Source organism: Dendrobates tinctorius, unplaced genomic scaffold, assembly GCF_039654945.1.
Source record: "Dendrobates tinctorius isolate UK_male_01 unplaced genomic scaffold, ASM3965494v1 ptg000015l, whole genome shotgun sequence".
Lineage (NCBI taxonomy): Eukaryota > Metazoa > Chordata > Amphibia > Anura > Dendrobatidae > Dendrobates > Dendrobates tinctorius.
The window spans coordinates 35,116,238-35,138,320 of NW_027361683.1; the positions used below are offsets into that span (position 1 = coordinate 35,116,238).

A 22,083-nucleotide genomic window follows, 5' to 3' on the forward strand; every position below is an offset into this window, starting at 1 on the left:
CAAAATGACTCCTAAGGGTAGGGTCATTCCACTGTGTGTCAGTGGCCCACCTTCTAAACTCTGAGCAGTACTCCTCAGCCGGCCGCCCCCCTGCTTGATTTTACAGAGTCGGGTATCCGCCACGGAGACGCCATAAGAATCTCCATACATCAGCGTGAGAGGTGCTGATGTTAACCCCCAATGGCCTGAAAGGAAAAAAGTTTATATATGAGAATCCTAGAACTGACACAGATCCAATAATGGATTATGACAAGACCAGTGTGATAGTAATAATTAAAGCTGCAGGGAAAAATGTAGTAATATACTTACTAGTGATGAGCGCAAGTGCTCGTAACTTGTGTTTGCCTTGGTTGCTTAGGTATTCAACAAGTTTTACAGGAGCTCCAGTGACATGGTTGAGTCCCCATGGCCGCAAGTTTCGCAGGTGTTAGACAGCCCATGATAGTCAGACAATCCCATCATGTTTTCTGGCTGTCTAACAGCTTCAAAACATACGTCTGCGGGGACACGAAAATGTCACTCAAGCACCCTAAACAAAGCCAAGTAACGAGCACTTGCGCTCATCACTAATGCTTACCATTGGTAGAGTGGTGGTGAGTGGTCTACCAATATAGTGCAGCAATGTACCTTGGAGTCGCACGTTTAATACCACATTCCTGTCTCTCTCTTCACTAAGCAGAATATACCCTCTTTTTAAGCTTAGATGCTGAAAAGGCATTTAATTGCCTCAGTTAGCCATTTTGCTTAAAACTCTTGAAGCATACTACATAAAAGGCACCTTTCTAAGGGTTATTGAAAGTCTGTACTCAAAACCCAGTCACACCCAATATACAGAGCGGCGCTGTAACTGCGCCCCCGGCCCTGACTGACACTGGCTCTACATTGTGGACGGCTGTCAGTCATTATACTCTGTATACTCAGAGCGTGACTAAACCAGCGCTGGTGCCACCGCCCATGACCGAATAAAGAATGCTGGAGGAAAGAAAAAAGATAATTTTCTCCCGGCTGTATTCGGCTGCATGCAGGAGCCAGACAGCATAATAATGCTCTTAGCCTGCAGATTAACCCCATATCTGCAGGTTAACAGCGTTATTCCTGGTGACAGGTTCCCTTTAAAGCTGCTGCAGACCCACAAGGAGATAAAATGATAGAACTAGAGAAAGAAATGGGTTATTCTGCGCTGCCGTGGAGAAAAAAAATGAAAGACGCCCATCCAAATTTGTGGTTTATGAACGTTGCAGTTTGTCCTTATGAAGAAGTTATACTTGTATACTTAGAAACATGTTGACGAATAAAACCACCTAAAATTGGATTGGCATCCTTAATTTTTTTCTCCACGGCAGCACACTTTATGGAGGAATATGGGCTCTGCATTATACTTTATAGAGGACTATAGGTTATGCATTATACTTTATGAAGGACCATAGATATAGACTGTGCATTATACTTTGTAGATGACTATGAGATGCATTATACTATATGGATGACTATGGGTTGTGCATTATACTTTATGGAGGACTATGGGCTGTGCATTATACTATATGGATGACTATGAGATGAATTATACTTTATGGAGGACTGTGGGCTATGCATTATATCTTGTGGAGGTGCACAGCCCCTAATGCACCATATAGTCATCCATAAAGTACAATACACAGCCCATAGTCATCCATAAAGTATAATGCCCAGCATACAGTCATCCATAAAGTACAATGCACAGCCCATAGTCATCCATGTGGTAGTATGGCCATCGTGTACTCACTGATTTAAACTATAAATATTCACCTCCCATTTGCTCCCCCACCAATGCTTCCTATTGTGAAGCTTGTAGCTGACTTCAGTGTGAAAGTGACAAGTGCATGATGTCACTTCCATGCTCCCCCAGTTACGTACACAATGACGTCAGCTGCTGGCCTCGGACTGGCAGGCAGCAAGTGTTGCCGTACAGAGACCTGATGGGCCGAGGACACACATTCAGTTGAATGTTTCTGCTTTCATCTACAGGCCCCCACCCAGACAGGCCCAGTTGCGACCTCTGCAATCTTGATCATTATGCCCCCTGTTCTTCTGCCATTGGATTTTTCTGTAATGACCAACCCTCAAAGTTACCTGATGACCCCAGTCAATCACAGGCTGCAGCTGTCCTGTGAAAGCAGAACAAAAATGCAGTCACTTTTAATGCCAGAATAGACCAGAGTGTCCTGCGCTGGGGAAATTAATTGTTGCTGTGGTTTTGTGCTGGTGTGGCGGAGCGGTCTGGAGTCATGGGGACGCAGTCTTGCAACATGGGGGCTGTGAGACACCATGCCGTCTGCCCTACTGCTGCATTGCCGCTGTGGCGGTGGTCGGCGCACGGCTCTGCTCCTTGGGGCGATGGAGACTCCTTTCATTTGATGTTGGTGCTGTGTGGCGGCCATTGTTGCTGTGGTTTTGTGCTGGTGGAGCAGCGCGGTCAGGAGACTTCGGGCCATCTTCTCTGCTGGTGCGTGGCCGCTGTGGCGGTGGTCGGGGCATGGCTCCACTCCATTAGGGCGATAGGATCCACGACGAGGTTTGCCGTGACGTGGCAGTGGGCTTCATATAGTCTGCTCAGAATGTTAAACTTAGAACTTCATGTTCAGTTATATATATTTTTGCCGAGATGCATTAGATCATTGTATGATTTTTGGAGGTGCTGTCCTCTCTCTTTTCAGCATATTTCATTTACTTCACTTAGTTTCTTTTTCCTTTTGATGTTTATTTCCGGATTATCCAGTTTCTTCACTTTTCTCTAATTCGAGAACTCGCAAGGTGCTTGCGTAGACTTTTTTACATACAGTACAGACCAAAAGTTTGGACACACCTCATTCAAAGAGTTTTCTTTATTTTCATGACTATGAAAATTGTAGATTCACTCTGAAGGCATCAAAACTATGAATTACCACATGTGGAATTATATAATTAACAAAAAAGTGTGAAACAACTGAAAATATGTCTTATATGCTAGGTTCTTCAGAGTAGCCACCTTTTGCTTTGATTACTGCTTGCACACTTGGCATTCTCTTGATGAGCTTCAAGAGGTAGTCACCAGAAATGGTTTTCACTTCACAGGTGTGCCCTGTTAGGTTTAATAAGTGGGAGTTCTTGCCTGGCAAATGGGGTTGGGACCATCAGTTGTGTTGTGCAGAAGTCTGGTGGATACACAGCTGATAGTGCTACTGAATAGACTGTTAGAATTTATATTATGGCAAGAAAAAAGCAGCTAAGCAAAGAAAAACGAGTGGCCATCATTACTTTATAAGAAATGAAGGTCAGTCAGTCTGAAAAATTGGGTAAACTTTGAAAGTGTCCCCAAGTACAGTGGCAAAAACCATCAAGCGCTACAAAGAAACTGGCTCACATGAGGACCGCCCCAGGAAAGGAAGACCAAGAGTCACCTCTGCTGCGGAGAATAAGTTCATCCGAGTCACAAGTCTCAGAAATCACAGGTTAACAACAGCTCAGATTAGAGACCAGGTCAATGCCACACAGAGTTCTAGCAGCAGACACATCTCTACAACAACTGTTACGAGGACACTTTGTGCAGCAGGCCTTCATGGTAAAATAGCTGCTAGTAAATCACTGCTAAGGACAGGCAACAAGCAGAAGAGACTTGTTTGGGCTAAAGAACACAAGGAATGGACATTAGACCAGTGGAAATCTGTGCTTTGGTCTGATGAGTCCAAATTTGAGATCTTTGGTTCCAACGACAGTGTCTTTGTGAGACGCAGAAAAGGTGAACGGATGGACTCTGCATGCCTGGTTCCCACCGTGAAGCATGGAGGAGGAGGTGTGATGGTGTGGGGGTGCTTTGCTGGTGACACTGTTGGGGATTTATTCAAAATTGCAGGCATACTGAACCAGCATGGCTACCACAGCATCTTGCAGCGGCATGCTATTCCATCCGGTTTGCGTTTAGTTGGACCATCTTTTATTTTTCAACAGGACAATGACCCCAAACACACCTCCAGGCTGTGTAAGGGCTATTTGACCAAGAAGGAGAGTGAAGGGGTGCTACGCCAGATGATCTGGCCTCCACAGTCACCAGACCTGAACCCAATTGAGATGGTTTGGGGTGAGCTGGACCACAGAGTGAAGGCAAAAGGGCCAACAAGTGCTAAGCATCTCTGGGAACTGCTTCAAGACTGTTGGAAGACCATTTCCGGTGACTACCTCTTGAAGCTCATCAAGAGAATGCCAAGAGTGTGCAAAGCAGTAATCAAAAGGTGGCTACTTTGAAGAACCTAGAATATAAGACATATTTTCAGTTGTTTCACACTTTTTTGTTAATTATATAATTCCACATGTGTTACTTCATTGTTTTGATGCCTTCAGAGTGAATCTACAATTTTAATAGTCATGAAAATAAAGAAAACTCTTTGAATGAGAAGGTGTGTCCAAACTTTGGTCTGTACCGTATGTATTTCCATGCACCCCTGACCTATCTCCCTCCTTTGGAATGTATGATCTCCTGCACTAAGAGGAATATGATGATAATTAAAAAATGTTTTTGTTCGAAGCCCTAGTTTTGGTCTGACATCCTGTTCAAACTGTATGACAATACCATTATAACTCATTATACTGTTGTTTTTTCCTATGATGGAACATCCTCTGTGAAGACTATTCACGCAAGCATTGTGGACAACATTAAGAATATCAAACAAGCTGATCTACAGTATGATTATTACGATTGTTCTGTGTACCTTTATTATTAAATAAAGGATAGAATCTCCAGCGCTGGACTTCAGTTAAAAATTCATCATTTATTATAAATTCTTAAAATCGGACAGAAAAAAGTATGAATAAGGACATACAGGCAGATGGGGTCTCTGGTGGTCTCCAACCAACGCGTTTCGACCTAGAGGGTCTTACTCATGGTTCACACTAGACCAGTACTGACAACTACAAATAATACAAAGACTGGTAAATCACAGGTGTTGGACAAAAGAATTAATGAAAATAGGGAGTATCCCTACCAGTTAACTCTTGCACTCAGCCTAATGTGGAGCTGAAATATACATTAACCCTTTTACCATTAGTAAATGAAATAATGTAAACAAAAACTTATCGGAAAAAATAAAAACTAATGAAAAGATATCATAAGAATATAATGAATAGCAAAAAAAACCTTCATCAATTAATATAATGTTAATAAACAAAGTAACAATCACAAAAATTATCAGAATAGCCAGAATTAAATAGGACTAAGTAAAATGTACAGAAGAAAATATCAATCTAATTGCAATATTAAATCAAGTCGTTTGTTCAGACCTAATGGTACTCTTGTATTTAATTCTATATAGACTTTCTCTATTGCTATAATTTTGAGACTATCAGTTTTACCTCCATGAACAGTTTTACAATGATAAGAAACTGCTGAGATATTATAATTGTTGCTAGTAGCTTCTGACAAATGTTTCCTAATTCTCTTTTTAAGGGGTCCTATTGTGCAGCCTACATATTGTAGGTTACAAAAAACGCATTCAATAACATATATTACTCCTTCTGAATTACAATTTATGTGAGACTGAATAGGGTATGATATGCCAGTAACACTGGAAGTAAATCTGCTGGTTTTAACCACATAGTTGCAGACTTTACAGGGATGATGTCCACATTTGGAAAAGCCTTTATATGACAACCAAGTATTTTTAGTTCTCCTATTGCTGATAAAAAGACTGGGGGATAAGATATCGCTCAAAGCAGGAGCTGGGTTGACCACTATCTACAACCTTTGGTTATTGATCTTCCAGGATATATCAGAGATACCAAAATGTTAATCTCTGCCCTGGATGATTATCATTGGTCACCAGAATATTCATGGATTACTTGTGATGTGGTGGGTTTATACCCGTCCATACCACACAATGTGATTATCTCTAGTCTCACATTCTTTTTGGACAAATACAGCACATATGTGATAGAAATTCAATCTTTCATTGTGGATGCAGTCTCTTTTCTTCTCTCACATAATTATTTTTCATTTGATGGAATTTTTTTCTTACAAAAACAAGGAGTAAGTATGGGGGGTAAATGTTCCCCAGCTTTAGCTAATATTACAGTAGCTGTTTGGGAAGAGAAATATATCTTATGTAACAATAATCCCTTTTCACAAAATATACAACTATATGGTCGCTTTATAGATGACCTGATTTTGATCTGGAAGGGAGACATCTCAGGGATTAGTGATTTCATTAGCTATATTAATATGAACGAGTTTAATCTTTCATTTACATTTACAGTGTCGGATTTTTCTATCAATTATCTGGATGTGACTTTGTCTGTGAACCCTGACAGCCAAAAGGTCTGCGTTTTTCCTTTCAGAAAACCCACAGATACAAACTCAATTTTACAAGCTTATTCTTGTCACCCCAAGCACGTGGTTAAAAACATTCCAGTGGGAGAATTAATTAGGTTAAAAAGAAATTGCAGCTCACCTATAACATTTGCCAAAGAATCAAACAAAACCCTCTCTACACTTAAGGACAGAGGATATGCTAATTGGATGCTAAGGAAAGCTGATAATATTGTCAGCAGGATCGATAGACACACCCTGCTGAATGAATCTCCTTTGAGCCTTGTACACACTGGAGTTACTGCTAGTAAGAAAAAGAATCGCACACGGGCCTCCTGCAATAATCATGACCGTCCTATAGTTAGTTTTTCTACCATGTACAGTCCACAATTCAATAAGATAACGGACATTGTCAAAAAATATTTACCTATTTTACACAATGATAATAAACTTGGTCAAATTCTGGACAATACCCAGATACGATACATAGCCAGGAAAGCTCCTGCTTTGAGCGATATCTTATCCCCCAGTCTTTTTATCAGCAATAGGAGAACTAAAAATACTTGGTTGTCATATAAAGGCTTTTCCAAATGTGGACATCATCCCTGTAAAGTCTGCAACTATGTGGTTAAAACCAGCAGATTCACTTCTAGTGTTACTGGCATATCATACCCTATTCAGTCTCACATAAATTGTAATTCAGAAGGAGTAATATATGTTATTGAATGCGTTTTTTGTAACCTACAATATGTAGGCTGCACAATAGGACCCCTTAAAAAGAGAATTAGGAAACATTTGTCAGAAGCTACTAGTAGTAATTATAATATCTCAGCAGTTTCTTATCATTGTAAAACTGTTCATGGAGGTAAAACTGATAGTCTCAAAATTATAGCAATAGAGAAAGTCTATAGATCTACTAGGGGAGGTGATTTCAGGAGAAAATTATTAAATCGTGAATCCTTCTGGATTTTTAAATTAAATACAAGAGTACCATTAGGTCTGAACAAACGACTTGTTTTAATATTGCAATTAGATTGATATTTTCTTCTGTACATTTTACTTGGTCCTATTTAATTCTGGCTATTCTGATAATTTTTGTGATTGTTACTTTGTTTATTAACATTATATTAATTGATGAAGGTTTTTTTTTTTTTTTTTTGCTATTCATTTTATTCTTATGATATCTTTTCATTAGTTTTTATTTTTTCCTGTTTTTCCGATAAGTTTTTGTTTACATTATTTCATTTACTAATGGTAAAAGGGTTAATGTATATTTCAGCTCCACATTAGGCTGAGTGTTTTGCAAGAGTTAACTGGTAGGGATACTCCCTATTTTCATTAATTCTTTTGTCCAACACCTGTGATTTACCAGTCTTTGTATTATTTGTAGTTGTCAGTACTGGTCTAGTGTGAACCATGAGTAAGACCCTCTAGGTCGAAACGCGTTGGTTGGAGACCACCAGAGACCCCATCTGCCTGTATGTCCTTATTCATACTTTTTTCTGTCCGATTTTAAGAATTTATAATAAATGATGAATTTTTAACTGAAGTCCAGCGCTGGAGATTCTATCCTTTATTTTGCTTCAGTCAACGCCCCTGATCAAGGTGACGCCGTGCGCAGGAGGATTATGGATCGCAACTGAGACTGGTGAGCTGACCTCCCTTCATTTTCCCTATCCTTCTATAACTTTATTATTAAATGATGTGATTCCTTATTATTATTAATAATTTTTATTTTTCCTCAGTATTATTGCTATTACATGGTCATTTTGTTATACCAGTTTCTCCTACTTTATTGTTGTTCGATATATGAATATATCCTTGAAAAGGTTTATATGCCAAAACGTTTGAGTTATATTTCTGTTTTCCATATGTTGGCTGTGAATTAAAATGTTCACTTTACTCAACTTTACAGGAATTGTCACATTTTGAATGCTGAGGTTATTTTTTGAGAACCTGCTGTTACCATTTCTTCAGCGCACCCACATCTGTATGCAAAAATCTCTGATTGTTTGCATTACAATTTAGGAACTGGCTGATGGAAAAATTCTCTTCCCTGCTGATGGATGAGAACTGCTTACAACCATGTATGACTATTTTGCAACATAAACATTTTGGTCCCCCCACCAACAGGTTCCCATTGGTTTTAGGGGAGGGATAATATCCCCTTACTGACCGCTGACGGGATAGTACGTCAGCGACCAATATCCCCCGCTTTGAGGTGTGCTCCGAGGGTGAGCCCACCTCAAAGCCGCGACATGTCAGCTTTTTTAAACAGCTGACATGTGCCCGCAATAGGCGAGTGCGGAATCGCGATCTGCCTACTCCTATTAACTTGTTAAATCCCGCTGTCAAACGCTGACAGTGGGCATTTAACTAGAGCTTCCGGCGCAGCCGGATATGAGCACATCAAAGACCTGCGTCACGTGATCGGGGGTCAGCGACGCGTTGCCATAACAACCTGAGATCTCCTCAAGACCTCTATGGTTGTCGATGGCAGATTGCTATTGGCGCCACCCTATGGTCAGCTCTCATAGCAATGCTGTAATTCTACTACATAGAGGTGATCTATGCATCACCTATATGTAGCAGAGGCGATCGAGGCTATTGAAGCATGACAAAAGTAGAAAAAACAAAAACATATTTTTTATATTTTTAAACAAAAATACAAAAGTTTAAATCACCCCTTTTTCACCCCAATCAAAATTAAACAATAAAAAAAATCAAACCTACACATATTTGGTATCGCCGTGTTCAGAATAGCCTGATCTATCAATAAAAAAAAAAGGATTAACCTGATCGCTAAACGGCATAGCGAGAAAAAAATCAAAACGCCAGAATTACGTTTTTTTGGTCGCTGCGACATTGCATCAAAATACAATAACGGGCGATCAAAAGAACGTATTTGCACAAAAGTAGTATCATTAAAAGCATCAGCTTGACAAGCAAAAAAAATAAGCACTCACCCGACCCGAGATCACGAAAAATGGAGACGCTACGGGTCTCGGGGAAAATGACGCATTTTTTTTTTGCAAACTTTGGAATTTTTTTTCACCACTTAGATAAAAGAGAATCTAGACATGTTTGGTGTGTATGAACTTGTAATGACCTGAAGAATCCTAATGGCAGGTCAGTTTTAGCATTTACTGAACCTAGCGAAAATGCCAAACAAAAAGCGAGTGTGGGATTGCACTTTTTTATGCAATTTAACCGCAATTGGAATTTTTTCCCGTCTTCGAGTACACGACATGTTAAAACCAATGATATCAAAAGTACAACTCGTCCCGCCAGAAATAAGCCATCACATGGCCATATTGATGGAAAAATAAAAAAGTTATTGCTCTGGAAAGAAGGGGAGCGAAAAACGAAAAATTGAAAAAAGCTCTGGTCATTAAGGGGATATACAGCTCTGGCAAAAATTAAGAGACCACTGCACAGTTTAAAAAAAAAAAAATCAGCTTCTCTACATGTCTGACAGCCATTCCATTCCAGTGTAAGTTGAATTCCAACCAGAATGCACCGCATTCTACTTAATGTGCTTCTGATTAGGTGATCACCTGAGCCAAATCTTATTTAACGAAGAAAAGTATAAAAAAAACCTGCTGTGGTGTTCACAATCCTCTTGCAATAGGACAAGCTGGATGGGAAAACAAGTGCTAGTAAGATCCCTAAAGTAATAGGAATGAAAAAATAACTTTTAACCATGCCAAAGGAGTTAAAAAGAAAAGTCTAGTGTGGAAAAGAAGGACTCAATTCTGGCTTTACTAGCAGAGGGATACAGTGGGCATCATATTGCCGCTATCCTTTAAAATTTCTAATACGGCAGTCCATTACAACAAGGTCAAGCAGCAGACATTGGGGACAAGAAAGCTATAGATTGGCAGAAGGCGGAAACGACTCTCCACTGACCGGGATGACCGTCAACTTATTCAAATGTCACTCAGCTACTGCAGGATGACATCAAGTGACCTACAAAAGGAATGGCAAATAGCAGCTGGGGTGAAGTACACGGCACGAACAGTTCATCACATGCTCCTAGGGGCAGGGCTCAAGTCATGTAAAGCTAGAAAAAAGCCTTTCATCAACGAGAAGCAAAGGAGAGCCAGGCTCAAGTTTGCCAAAGACCATAAAGATTGGACCATAGAGGACTGGAGTAAAGTAATCTTCTCTGATGAGTCTAATTTTCAGCTTTGCCCAACACCTGGTCATCTAATGGTTAAACGGAGACCTGGAGAGGCGTACAAGGCACAGTGTCTGCTGTGAAATTTGGTGGTGGATTGGTGATGATCTAGGGATACTTCAGCCAGGCTGGAATTGAGCAGGCTAATCTTTGTGTAGGACGTGTAAATCAAACCGCGTACAAGGTTATCCTGGAAAAACAGTTGATTCCCTCTCCTCAGGCAATGTTCCCCATCTCTGAGGACTTTTTTTTCCAGCAGGACAATGCGCCATGCCACACAGCTAGGTCAATTAATGTGTGGATGAAGGACCACCACATCAGATCCCTGTCATGGCCAGCCCAATCTCCAGACCTGAACCCCATTGAAAACCTCTGGAATGTTATCAAAAGGAAGATGGATAGTCACAAGCAATCAAAGAAGAACTGCTTAAATTTTTGTACCAGGAGTGACATAAGGTTACCCAAAAGCAATGTGAAAGACAGGTGGAAAGCTTGTCCGGACGCATGAAAGCTGTGATTAAAAATCATGGTTATTCCACAAAATATTGATTTCTGAACTCTTCCTGAGTTAAAACATAAGTATTGCTGTTTCTAAATGATTATGTTTTCTTCACATTATTTGAGGTCTCCAAGTACTGCATTTTTTTTGTTATTTTGACCATTTCTCATTTTATGAAAATAAATACAAAATTTAGTGCTTGGAAATTCGGAGACATGTTGTCAGTAGTTTATAGAATAAAAGAGCAATTTACATTTTACTCAATAATATACCTATAAAGAGAAAAATCAGACAAACTGAAAATTTTGCAGTGGTCTCTTAATTTTTGCCAGAGCTGTATATAGGAGGCTATGTGCAGGCTCATAATATACTGTGGCGACCAAAAGATTTACTTTTTTTTTAATTTTGATTACTTCTGTCTGGCTGTTGTGATGCCATTTTCCTGGTGATTTTAGCAAACCGGAGCAAATGTTTGTCAGCTATAAGGATGAAAATAGTGTTTGACATTGTTTTATCCCTTTATGTGTTAGTTTTCAACTTTTGCTGGGCCAAATGTTTTGCATATTTTGTCATAGAAGTGAACGACCATGGAAAACTTCCCCCAAAGTTGATCAGGTTATTAAGAAAAAGTCAGTGTCTGATGTCCATAAAAGTGCTGTACAGATTTGGCATGAAATGAATGAAGAATATGGGGTTAAAGTGAATCACCAAACTGTGCTGTGACGAATAAGAGCAGTAGTGCTGAATGCGCGAGTTCCAGTCAAGAAGCCTTTTATCTCTACAAAGAACCGGAAGGTCCGAATCCAAGTTCAATCTGGTAAAGATGGCAAGCATTATATATACTGCCCAAGTGGAAAACATAATGATGTAAGGTACCAAACACCTACAGTGAAACATGGTGGTGACAATGTCATGGTTTAGGCCTGCTTTTCTGCATCTACCATTGGCCATCTGAAAAGAATTGATGGGAATATGAATGCTACCATGTATAAGGATATATTGGAGAATGTAATGCTGCCACATGGTAAAGCCAAAGTAGACGGGCTGGAAATTCCAGCAAGACAATGATCCTAAGCGCACATCCAATTTAGTCAAAAATTGGTTAGGAAAGAGAAATGTTTGCCTGCTGCAATGGCCAAGCCAATCATTTAAAGCCCACAGAGCACCAGCCAGAAGTAATCATACTTTTTAAAAAATGCTAAACTTTTGGTCACCACTGTATATAGGAGGCTATGTGAAGGCTCATAATGTATATGGGGGCTATATGTAGGCTCATAATGTGTATAGGGGCTATGTGCAGGCTTATACTGTATTTAGAGAACAATATGGGAGTTCATACTGTATATAGGAGGCTATTAGATCAATACAACAGTAACACCTATGGGACTGATACACATATAATAATTAACATATCAAATTAGTGATTATATATAAATCAAGTTAACATCCCCGGTGCTCTAGTAAGTGAGCAGAACCCACTCAGAATGAAGGAAAAAAACGATCACCCAAAACAATGGAAGGCCAAGAAAGTCCAGACAAGGAATGTACAGATGAAATATATGCCTTTATTAAATAATGGTAGCAACAGTAGTACTGAATTAAAACATGTGCACGTATCAGGACAAGATATACAAGATTAAAAAATATAGAAAAAATATATAGAATGCTACGTATATAAAATCAATATTGCAAACGGCGGACCCAAGGATAAAAAAGAGAGACAGGACCATAATAAATTAAATTATGTCTGGGCACATTACTCAAAATATTCAAAGTACCTCCAAAGATTCAATGAAATTTTTATTTTATTTTTTTAAATAAATAAACAAGTGTTTATAATTAAATATTCTCAAAAAAGTGAAGGGGAGACCGCTTCTAGTGAAAACGAATAAAGTGCAGCTGTGTCAAAATGAGCAACAGAGACTCCATACAGCATTCAAGGTGCATAGTGCTAAAGTGCCAATATGAAAAGAAAAAAATGGAAGTGTATACCTTTAAGGTCCACCAGGTCCCAATGACGCGCACACCCCGATGTGCTTCTTGGAAATGGATTCCTTCATCAGAAGAATATGTGCAGGCTCATATATATATACATATATATATATATATATATATATATATATATACTAGCTGAAGAGCCCGGCGTTGCCCGGGCATAGTGACTAACTACAGTTAGTTCTAACAAATTATAATGATTATCTCTATATATAAAAGTGAATATATGTATGTGTGTATCACCAACCAATCATGAAGCATCTTTCATTTCACCAGAGCTGTTCAAAAGAAGCTCAGCTGTGATTGGTTGCTATGATCAACAGTTTGCCTTGCAACCAATCACTAAGCATCTCTCATTTCACCAGAGCTGGTTAAAAGTAGCTGAGCTGTGATTGGTTGCTATGAGCAAGTTTTCCCACTTGACAACACCTCAGCAGACACTGACATGGTGGGAGAAATCTAGCATCCCTGGGAACATAAGCTTCCAGCCATTGTTTTCCCCCCAGAAAGGAGCACACCCGTGTGGTAACATTAAGTGACACGCATGAATGTAGGAAAGTGCACATATTAAATGTCATGTGGATGTAATATTTTCTCACAGACACTTTTATGCATTATTGATGTGTTACTGTGCTCTGATGCTGTGAGTTTTTTTTAAAGTGCTACTTTCCCCATAATTCACCTGAATATACCCATATAACACGTAATGCTTTTCCCATAACAACCCATTAAATATGATACTATACTGCATACAGATGCTGTACATCCATGAGCAACTCAGCCAGAAAAATTACAAGTTGATGGTGCATGAAAATGTGTATGAAGGTTTCTCTACTGTACTAATGTATAAGGTTTGTGACTGTCCATTGGAGAAAAGCATGACTGTGATATTTATGGTGGCAGATAAGTGAGAATATCAGCCTGATCAGTAGAAAACCTTGGATCTTAGTGAACCATGTTTCTATTTTACTGGCTTTGACGGGCTGATGTGGGATATTAGGGGTAGTAGTCCGGTAGCTCTGGCTGAGAGGATGATGTGGGATATTATAGTGAATGTGGCTATGCGGAGTGGGCGGGGCTCTACACTAAGCTTTATATATATAGATATAATCATTATAATTTGTTATAACTAACCGTAGTTAGTTACTATGGCCGGGCAGCGCCGGGCTCTTCAGCTAGTATCTATATATATATAAAGCGGAGTGTAGAGCCCTGCCCATTCCGCATAGCCACATTTACTATAATATCCCACATCATCCCGTCAGCCAGAGCTACCGGACTACTACCCCTAATATCCCACATCGTCCCACAGAATGCTGTAGATAAGCCCCTGATGGCGGTGCCAGCAGCTCAAATTCGAAAAAAGGGGTGACAGATTCCCTTTAATAGAAGCCTGGGGTCAGAATCAGAGCACTGAGGGATTTGCCCTAACTTCCATACCAGAGATCCCTTTAAGAGAGACATGGGGTCAGAACCATAGCGCTTAGTGGAATTGCCCTAACTTCCATGCTAATGATCCCTTTCGGAGACCCTGAGATTCAGAACCACAGAGCTGAGTGGAAAGGTCCTAACTTCCATACTGGGGATCTCTTGAAGAGAGGCCTGAGGTCAAAACCAAAGTGCTGGATGGAATTGCCCTGACTTCCATACCAATGATCCCTTTAATAGAAGTCTGGCATCAAAACCAAAGCGCTAGATGGATTTGTCCTAAATTCCATACCGGAGATCCCTTTAAGAGGGAAGATGTGCCTATGGGATGGAGGATGTGTGATGGGTATATAGGCATGGGAGGGGGGATTCATTTCTGTCTTGTGCTCTCTGCTCCTTTCTGGGGGGCAGATAATTGCTGGGATCTTATGTCCCCGGGGATGCTAGATTTCTCCCACCCGGTCAGTGTCTGCAGAGGTGCTGTCGAGTGGGAAAACTGTTGTATGTATTTAAAAACCTGACTATGTGTATAGTACCTATATGTGCAGGATTCAGAAAGGTAATGATCAGGTTTTTAAATACATTGGTTAGGGACTGCTCTGATATGGGTATACTTGACGTTTGGTAGAGTGGCTTAGTATACATTTTTTGCAAAAAACGTAACAACCAAATACCCTGTTTTATTATCATCATTTTACTAGCACTTGCTGTTTACTGTTACATTTTTACAACAGAATATGTTTGTTATACTGGGTTTTTCTGTGTTTCGGTCTTTTGGTGGTGTAAACACTGTCCTACAGACTTGTTCACTGTGTGTATGGCCCATGTGTTTATATTCAGTTGGTTTCTTGTTTTTGCGAGATTAGGGAGGTCTCCACCCCTCCCTTGTGGGCCATGCACATATAAGCTGTCTTCCACAGCGTGTCCACATTGGACATTACCTTTCTGAATCCTGCTCATATAGGTACTATACACATGGTCAGGTTTTTAAATGCATCTGTGTTTTTCTGTGTTTCGGTCTTTTGGTAGTGTGAACACTTTCCTACAGACTTGTTCACTGTGTGCATGGCCCATGTGTTTATATTCTAAATCCTATTGAGCATCTCTGGAAAGAGCTGAAAAATGCCGTCTGGAAAAGGCAACCTTCAAACACAAGATAACTGGAGCAGTTTGCTCTTGAGTGGGCCAAAATACCTGTCAAGATGTGCAGAAGTCTCTGACAGTTACAGGAATCGTTTGATTGCCTCAAAAGGTTGTGCAACAAAATATTAAGGTAAGGGTACCATCATTTCTGCCCAGGCCTATTTCATGAGTTTTATTTTTTTTTTAAATTCTGTGGAAGCATGGTTGAAAAGCAATGTCTGACTTTCATTTGTTCTTTTTCATAGATTTTTTAATGTGTTATTGCTTTTGTCAGATTCAAGTTATTTCTGTCACCATTGTGGGTTTTTTCTGTCATTAAACAAAGGGTACCAACAATTTTGACCATGTGTGTATTTTAAACAGGGGTTTGGCCGTCACAGCAATCACATCTGAGTGCGCCCAAAATTCTGCCATTTCTGGGCTACTGTAAAATTTGTTGGAGTGTTTTATGCAAGTTATGGACACAAGTTTGCTGACAAAAATAATTGCTACCTATAGTCCAGCTATTTTAAACAGTCATTTGTAGTGACAGTGCAAAATATTGTCCTCCATTTAAAATGGGCAAGGCGGATTGCAAGGGACAGGGAACTGGACGTGATGGTGATGGTGCATGCAGAGGCCGAGGTCAAGCTGAAATTGTGCCACAACAAACACCCACATCTTCTTGCCAGACATTCCTGTCCCAGTTACTAGGAGACCGCAGTAGAACACCACTATTGAACCCAGAGAAGTGTCAAAAGATTGTTGGTTGTATAGCAGATAATGCTTTTAGCCACTTTGCCTCCACCACCAACCTGTCTTCCACACTGCAAGTCTAAGTAGCCGTGAGTCTGGACCACATATTCCTCACCCTGTTCGTCCTTCCACCCACCATGCCGTGTGCCCAGAGACAACTGATCCCACAATTGGACACTCTGTAGCTGTTCACTTTTCCATTTATAGATTGGGGACTCTTACCTGGCCCACTTGAAGAGGGGCAAGAGGAGATGGCATGTAGCGATGTCCAAATATTTGAGCAGCCACGGTCTTACGAAGGCGAAGGTGGGAATGTGTCACAAGAGGTGGATGATGATGAGACACAATTGCCAGAAAGTCAGGAGGAGGCAGGGTCGTCTTATTTCGCTTTAATTATTGTATTGTTAACGTTGTTACTTATGACTGTTGTGTTTGAAACTGTTCAACTGTAAAGCGCTGCGGAATATGTTGGCGCTATATAAATAAAGATTATTATTATTAGGAGGACCAGGGTACGGAAGGGGAAGACGAGGTGGTTGATGACATAGTAACTGACCCAAGCTGGCAGGAGGACATGCACAGTGAGGACAGCAGCACACAGGGGGAGGGAGTCATAGCACCCCAACAGGCAGGAAGAAGCAGTGTGGTGGCCGCAGACAGAAGGCAGGCAACCATTCCCCGTAACACCAACACAACGGAAGTTGCCAGTCTAACTGTTAGGTCTTCTCGAGTCTGGTTGTTTTTTAAAGACTCTGCCGATAACCCCAAAAAGGCCATTTGCACCACCTGCCATGCCAGCATCACCAGGGGTAGCAAAACTACCAGCCTGACCACCCCCAGCATGATCAGGCACATGGCAGCAAAGCATCCGACTTTGTGGGCCGAACTCCAGGGTCCACGAACAGTGTCTACGGGTTACACCACTGCTTCTTCCGCTGTTGTGCGTGAAAGCCAATCCCCTGTCCATGATGCATGTGGAGATGCCTCCTGCCCTGCACCTGTCATTGCACACACTTAATTAGCACCATCATCAAGCACGTCCTTGTCCCAGTGCAGTGTTAGGTTGTCCATACCCAGTCCTTGGAACGCAAGCACAAATACACAGCCAATGCCCCACAGGCCACACTACTAAACTCACACATTTCTCGTCTGCTTGCACTCCAAATTTTGCCTTTTAATCTCGTGGAGACGGAAGCTTTCTGCAACCTGATGGCGGCAGCTGTCCCTCGGTACTCGGTCCCCAGCCGCCACTATTTCTCTCGGTGTGCTGTCCACGCATTACACAAGCAAGTGTCCCACAACATTAGCCATGCCCTCAACAAGGCAGTTACTGGGGAAGTCCATCTAACCACGGACACGTGGACAAGTGCTTCTGGGCAGGGACGGTACATTTTGCTGACTGCACACTGGGTTAACATAGTGGAAGCCAGGACCCGGTCGGACCTTGGGATGGAACACGTCCTCCCAACACCGAGGATTGCGGGCCCTACGTCAATCAAGGTTGCCCCCACAGTCTACAGCTCCTGCACCTCCTCCTCCTCAGCCTCCATCTCTGAAATGACCACATCAGTCACAAGCTGGAAGCACTGCAGCACTGCCTCAGCCTAGCGGCAACAAGCTGTGCTGAAGCTAATATGCTTAGGTGACAAGCCGCACAATTCTGAAGAGTGTGCACAGCTCTGAAAGAACAGATAGATCTTTTGCTGACACCGCTGAACCTACAGCCAGGAATGGTCGTGTGTGACAATGGCCTGAACCTGGTGGTGGCTTTGAGGTGAGGCGAGCTCACACACCATGTTCTCGGAGACTTTTCTCAGACCCTCCCATGGCACTGGCCCTGAGGCGCGGGTACTCTCACAAGGAGTGCAAAGTTTTGGAAGATGCTGAGGGAGTACCTTGCTGACCGTGCCGTCCTCCATGATTCCTCTGTACCTGATAATTATTGGGTATCCAAGCTGGACATGTGGCATAAACTGGCTTTATATGCCTTGGAGGTCCTGGCCTGCCCTGCAGCTAGCATATTTAGTGCCACTGATGGAATTATAACTGATAAGCGCATCCGCCTGTCAACTGAAAATGCTGACAAGCTGACTCTTATAAAAATGAGCAAGGGCTGGATTATCTTTCCATCAATTTTGGCCGTGTGAGGGCTTGTTTTTTGGGGCCGAGTTCTACTTTTGAACGACAAAATTGTTTTTTACATATCGTGTACTAGAAAGCAGGAAAAAATTCCAAGTGCTGTGAAATTGCAAAAAAGTGCAATCCCAAACTTGTTTTCTGTTTGGCTTTTTTACTAGGTTCACTAAATGCTAAAACTGACCTACCATTATGATTCTCCAGGTCATTATGAGTTCATAGACACCAAACATGTCTAGGTTCCTTTTTATCTAAGTGGTGAAACAAAATTCCAAACTTCGTTAAAAAAAGAAATTGCAACATTTTCCGAGACCCGTAGCATCTCCATTTTTCGTGATCTCGGGTTGGGTGAGGGCTTATGTTTTGCATGCCGAGCTGACGTTTCTAATAATACTATTTTGTTGCAGCTACAATGTCGCGGCGACCAAGAAAACGTAATTCTGGTGTTTTGAATATTTTTCTTGCTACGTCATTTAGCGATCAGGGTGATTTGAACTTTTATATTTATTTTATATTTTTAAGAACTTTTTCTACTTTTGGCATGCTTCAATAGTCTCCATGGGAGACTAGAAGCTGCCACTACCCGATTGGCTCTGCTACATAGAGGCGATGAGCAGATTGCCCCTATATAGCAGATTTACTCACTTACTATGAGCGCCGACCACTGGTTGACGCTCATAGCAAGCCGGCACTGGCAACCATAGAGGTCTCCAGGAGACCTCAGGTTGTCATGCCGATACACCGGTGACCCGCCATCACGTGACGTGGGTTACCGGTGAGCGTATTTCCGGTGCACTTGCCGGAAGCGCTTGTTAAATGCCGCTGTCAGCGTTTGACAGCAGCATTTATCTAGTTAATAGCAGCGGGTGGATTGCGATTCCACCCGCTGCTATTGTCGGCACATGTCAGCTGTTCAAAACAGCTGGCATGTTCCGGGAAAGATATGGGCTCACCGCAGGTGCCCACATCAAAGGGAGGGAGTCTGACATTGGCGTACTATTAAGCCCGATGTTGGAAAGGGGTTAAACCTATAAAAAATGTAGAACTATATTGGTGAGGCCGTGTTCACATGTAGCGGAAATCCTGTGTTCTTCCTGCTTTTTTTCTGTACTTGTCCCCAACACAAAATGCAATAACAATTTTCTCTGATTAATGCGAGTTTGCTGCGTTTATTTTATGCGTTTTCCCGCTTATTTGATGCAATTTTGGGGCAGATATGAAGCAGAGTTTTTAACACTTTTTTTTGCGCTTAAAAATACAACTGTGTTTTTTTCTTCATCCTTTTTTTTTCTTCATGCGTTTTTTTTTTTTTTTTTCAGAAGAAGCCTACAGAGAAAAAGTAATAGAGGGAAAGTCACAGGGAAAAGTCAGCTCACCGTATATTGCAGCACCTTGCTGGATGAAGTAACATCGCCCGGAGCCGTCTCAGTCTGATGTCAGCAAATGAGAAAAAGGTGGGGAAAAATCTCCAGCAATGAAATCAGTGAAACAATTTTTATTTAAAAAGATATCAAAAATTTTCTTAAGTACAATAGTGCATAAAAAAAGACATGGATCCTGGACACCACAATCTGAAATGAACAACCGACGCATTTCAGCTACGAGCCTTAATCATGTATGTAACACCCTGGACTGACCAGGTTTGTAATCTAGGTCACAAGATTATACTACATAGGTGTGAGCTAATGAAAGTGACAAGAACACCTGAAAAGTTAACTCTATGAAGTGCCGAAAAAATGTAATGCATAGAATTATGGAGAACAATAAAAAACACACTCACCATAAATGTAAGAAAACAGTATGAAAAGAAAGTATTAACAGCTAAAAACAGAAAACATCACAAATAGAAAAAATGCTTAAACTTAATCATATTGTAAAATAAGATCTTGTCATAACTTCATACCATGGGGAACTCTGGTCTGTAACTTAAAAATCCAAAAAGGTTCACGGTTCAACAATTTTCACCTCAAGTCACCTCCCCTTTTTGGTCTGTAAACTTTTTCTGTGCCATAAAATTTTAGGGAGCTCACAGATTTGGGAAAAATATTTAAAGAATGCTGGTATGCCAAGTTTTCATATTCACCACATCAGACTTATGCGGTTTTTCAGTGGTCCAGTAGTACAACCTGTGTATTGGATATTGCATTGTTCACATTTAATGATATAAATAACGCCTGTTGTATTACAATTTATAAAACTATTGATAGAAAATTCTTTATTTGTAGTGATAGATTTCAATTTCTGTTTGTTTTGAACTACGTGTGAGCATGCTTTGCAGGGAGTATGTCCGCATCTGAAAAAACCCTTTTGCAAATAACCAGGTAGGCTGATGTGAGGATGCTTAATTGGAATAATAACTGGGTGAGAGAATATCCTCAAGTGTAGGTGCTTTTTTAGCATCAAAGCGCACTTCAGTTTTTTTCAAAATATCAGTAAGTTTAGGGTCTTCATTTAGCATCGGCGTATGATGTTAGTAATTTCAGTATACTGGGAACTTTATTCAGTGGAAAAGTAATAAACTTATTATTGTTGTTAGTTTTGGGTTTATCTAATAATAGGTTCTGTCTGGTTTTTTTTTTTTACAGCTGCATCAGTTTTTCTAAGGGTACGGTTGGAATAACCTCTGTGTTGTAATCTACAAATAGTTTTGCTAGCCTATATTGTAAGTTGATGGCACGGAAGAGTTTCCAAAATGGAATTGCTGTCTGTGGGTTTTTTAAAAGGAGAAATAGTGATAGACCCCATATTTATTGGCAAGGCAGGCAGATGCCCGGTGGCTCTGAAATACAAAATGGGCCGCCGGCCCTTTAAAACTTCTGACTAGGCCCTCTGCACGCACTCTCTATCTTGTTGCACGTGCTGACAAGGGCAGCGGCGGCCCCCATTCATGCTTGCGCGTGGCTGTGGTCCTTGTCAGTGCCGGCAAGCAGGAGAGCGCGCACACACAGGACCTAGTCACAAGTTTGAAAAGGCTGCCGCGGGGCGCACAGGACGACTGCCTCTCTCTGTCTGACGATGGCCAGTACTAGCATCAGAGAACAGTGGAGAGAGCCAGTAGCAATCAAAATGAAATGTCAGCACGCTGGATACCTACCTGTGTGTTCCCAGGGAGAGATAGGAAGTAGCTCTAGTAATCTCGGTGACTGCTTCTCCTGCTCTGATCTGTTTCCCCGGCAGATAAAGAGAGATTGAGGATGTGCCGGGACAGTGCTGTGAGCAGGAGAAGCTGATTAGCTCCATATGGACATCAGTCTCCCCTGCACCACAGAGGAGAGTGTGTGATGTGTGTGCGTGATACTTGGGTGTGAGATTTGTTTATATGTGGTAGCTGTAGTATGTATATGTGCAGGGTCAGACTGGTGTGTCTGGGGCCCACCAGGGTAATGAATTCTAGGGGCCCACCATACAGCTATATGCAAATATCTGTCAGTCATTATCCCCATTATACAAAAGCATCGGCTGTAAAAAATAGGCGGCTCCTGCACATCTACTGTGTGCCCCCATAACTGGGATGTATAATTTTGGTAGTTTACTTTAATGGGGTTCTTTGGTTGAAACAAGCTATCACTGATCCATGGGCTCCACAGGATAGCAGATAGGTCCGACCATTAGAAACTGCACCGATTGGAAGAATGGCAAAGTTTTATCGTTGAT

The 22,083-nt window shown here is 41.2% G+C and overlaps 1 long non-coding RNA gene across 2 annotated transcripts; it reads left to right on the plus strand.

Moving 5' to 3' along the window:
• The first annotated feature begins 7,493 nt into the window (after positions 1-7,493).
• LOC141074790 (uncharacterized) lies at positions 7,494-20,643 on the plus strand. Of its 2 annotated transcripts, none has more exons than XR_012227208.1 (3): positions 7,494-7,791; positions 7,864-7,961; positions 19,749-20,643. It is a non-coding gene; the product is annotated as an uncharacterized lncRNA (long non-coding RNA). The 2 variants fall into 2 exon arrangements; XR_012227209.1 differs by having other exon boundaries at positions 7,901-7,961.
• Positions 20,644-22,083: the final 1,440 nt, after the last annotated feature.